This window comes from Polypterus senegalus, chromosome 1, assembly GCF_016835505.1.
Source record: "Polypterus senegalus isolate Bchr_013 chromosome 1, ASM1683550v1, whole genome shotgun sequence".
Classification (NCBI taxonomy): Eukaryota; Metazoa; Chordata; class Cladistia; order Polypteriformes; family Polypteridae; genus Polypterus; species Polypterus senegalus.
The window spans coordinates 29,443,012-29,446,724 of NC_053154.1; positions in this window are offsets into that span (position 1 = coordinate 29,443,012).

The following is a 3,713-nucleotide window of genomic DNA, read 5'->3' on the forward strand; positions in this document are numbered from 1 at the left end:
CTACTTGCCTTCTGATTACATACAGACTTAATTTCATACTTCTGAATTCCATGCAAAATTGAAACAACCGAAGAATAAAGCCTAGTGGGTTTGTCATGCATTGAGATGTTTTGCCAACTTTAAATGCATTAAATTCTTATGATTTTTGTAAATGTCAAAAGGATCTTTGGCTCCCTTTTACCAATGTCTCAATTTTGCTAAAGCTATCTTAACAGCTGAAAGTTCCTAGATCCCTACAAAGTAATTTTGGACCAGAGAAGCCAGTTTTTTTTTAGAAAAGAAGGCAACAGATGCCCCTGATCTTTATCTGGACACATCGACTTCCAGAATAACCGGTATGAGAGGTTAAGATGTCTAAAATTGGGAGCGCTGGTAAAAAAGGATTTTAATTTACCAAATGCTTCTCATGATTTCTAAAGTCCACATAATTTTGTTTTTAGTTTTCTTTGTTATTGACGTGATATGAGAAATAACAGAACTGAAATTCTGTATCAACCTTCTGTAAGAGCAAATCCCGTAAACTGTTGAACCTGTTTTAAACTCTCAGACGTTTTCCTCTTTAAAATAGCGAATACTGTTGCTTGATCCATTGCAAGTCCCTTTTGCATTATTTCATAAGCAAGAAACTGAACTTAATCAGTATGAAACTCATGTTTTTTCTGAATTTTACAATTTTGTTCAGAAAAAATCAAAATATCAAATATATAAAAATAACACATAATACCCAAAAATATCACAAGCCCATTGGGAATTACGCTGTATGAAAATTCTTTGACATTTGGCCAGGAATGACTGCTCATTTACTGTGATGTCCTGTCCTGGCTTAAAATACAAAAAGCAGTTCTGCACAAAATTCTTCCCAGTGTTTGATAAAGTGGCAAATTTGTCACTCTGTAGACACTCCTGATGGCATGGCTTGTTATCAAACCGTAGATATTTTATGATTTGTTGGTGTTTGTTCTGAGGCAAATCCTACGCTGAATCTGTCCTTTGGGTTTCAGCCACTGTACAGTCTTTGATGCACAGCGTGTCAGAATTTTGACATTGTACAAAGAAAACTGTCAAGGCAAGTGATTGTCAGACCTGACATGTCATTAAAAACTCCATGAGCAGCCCATCTCCCAGCACTGTGCTTCTGAGGCTTGCTTTATACACTCTGTGTTTTCTCGCACCTTTGCTGTTTCCTGTGTAAAGTGATGCTGGCTCAGTCATATTGGCTTGAATCTCTTTATTGAGAGGAACACAAGATGAACCTGCACAGGACTTTGGCTTGTACCGAGGCTCCTTATCTGTTTCACACTCGGATACAATTCAGAATCATAATGCATTGCTTTCTAATTCAAAGTCAGAATCATTCACCATGGGTCGGATTAAGAAGGGTTGGGGTCCCCTAGGCTAGGGGCCTTTTTGGGACCCTACCTATACAATATATTATGAGTGTACATGAACTTCAAGGTCTCAGAGTCGTATAATGTAAATGACTACTAGAGAGTGTTAGCTTTAAAATGAATGGCAAAATCTAAAGAACAGAAAAATATGGGCTTACTCTCTAAAGTTAGGGGAGACAAGGCACTGCTGTATGAAATCTTATATCTTTAATTAGCCATTGCTGCACAAATGACAAGTAACCATCACAAACCAAGGTTTAAAATGTCAACTACAGAACCCTATTGTAAATGCCTACACAATCATGAATGTCAGACACTACATGGGCCATTCTGTATATTAACACAGACAAACGTTTTCTTTTCAAAATGGTAATTTTCTGAATTTCTTTGCTGCACAGTCTTTGATCAGAACCAGCTTCCAAACCAGATCTCTCTCAATTGACATCAGAGTCAAATGATTCAGTCTTTCCTGTCCCTTGGTGGATTTGAGACTATTCTTCACTAGCCTGAGCTTCGAGAAAAATTGCTCACCACTTGCAACTTTGATAAGTAATGATGGGGTAAAGCCTTAAAGCAATGTCTTCATTTGGAAAGATGTCCTTCAAAGTATTTTTTTTTCTCAAGCACACTGTAAAAGGTCTAGAGTGGATGAAATGGCTTTAGTGCTTATGAATTCTGTGAAGTGAGCAATCTGCTAACTACTGTGCCACCATTCCACAAACAATAAAAGATACAGATGGAACAATAACCACACACAATGTACAACAAATGGCCACAAACTAGCAATAAGTGAGAAAAATATATGCACAATTATGAAAAACAAAATTACTGTAACACACAATAAGTCCTTTATCTGCACTCCCGATATCTTACTACTAATAGGCTATGAACAAGGGACCTAATCAAATTAGGATCTTTGTAATTGTTATGATTAGCAATTTATATAAATTTTTTTAGCTTTTGCAAGGTGGATTTTCAAGACATATTAGGGCTGTCAGAATGAACATCACTATTTGAATATAATTTGAATCTATATGAAAAAAGTCTTATTTGAAGGCAAACACTGATTTTTCCTATCACACTACTCACAATGGGTTGTGGTTGTGTGAGGTATGACACAGAATGTAAAATAAATGTTGGGGCCCCAGCAGGGTCAACCTATTTAATAGAGGAGTAGGGTAATAACAGAAATAGCTCTTGGTGGTGCAGACAAACCGATATATAATGCTGCAGTGCCTTCTTAAGCAATGGCTCAACTCCAGGGTAGAGTTCTGTCCTGGGCCTACTTCCAAATGAGGCACTACCTTCTACGAACACCTCAAATTTGTAATCCTCTAACCAGAAGGGGCAGAGTCAGTTGCCCTCATTGGGCGTCTTCTCAGTGCTGTGGGAACAGAAAGAGATGATGCCATTAGTGACAGCACTCCTTCTTGTCCTGGGGTGGTATCGCTTACCTTGAATGATTCCAGAAGGTGACCTTCAGACATGCATGTGTGACACGATACGAGGTGAGACACAAAAATAACCGGATTGGTAATAAAATATATATTTATTGATGACTTACAGCATTGAGATAAAACAAGAAAAACTGTAACCAGACTCTACCTGATGCAGTTTTGGAAAGATTAGGTAAAATATAAGAATGACAAGCTTTGTTGGACTGAATGGTCTGTTCTTGTAAAAATTGCAATGTCCTAATTTAAACTCCTCATTTAACCTAACACCATAATCTGTGGAGTGTCCAAATTTAGGGACTGTTGGGACCTCAGTGTTACAGTTTAGAAGGCGTAACACCTGAAGCCTCAACTTCCTAAACCATTTATTTATTTAAAGGAATATTAAAGGGATTTGAATTATATAATTACTTTGCATATTCTAGACCAGTGGTTACCTGTGGTACTCCTGTAGTTTCAGGTTTTTGTTGCAACCGGTTTCAGAATTTGTGTGTTATTTACCTCAGACTGAGCGAAATAGTTTTTTTTTCTGTTATTCTAGATTTATAAAAGAGCTGTAGTTTGAAATTTACACTCATGTAAAGTTATGAAATTAAGAGAGATTCATATTTTGGCATAGCTTTAAGAATTTAATTCTTGTTTTTCATTTGTATATTAATTCACATTTTTCTTGTGAATTTTGCTAATGTGGTTCTATCCTAGTGATGAAATTTTACTATGAATAGCGGGTTGGATAATGGATGGATTAAAGAATTAAAGAAAAAAACAAGCAAATGACACATAATGATGAAAAGATTGACATCAGAAGTTTCCAAACTGTGCTTGCTAAGTTTTACTGCAATATGGCAAGCATTTATGTCTGTGATACAGA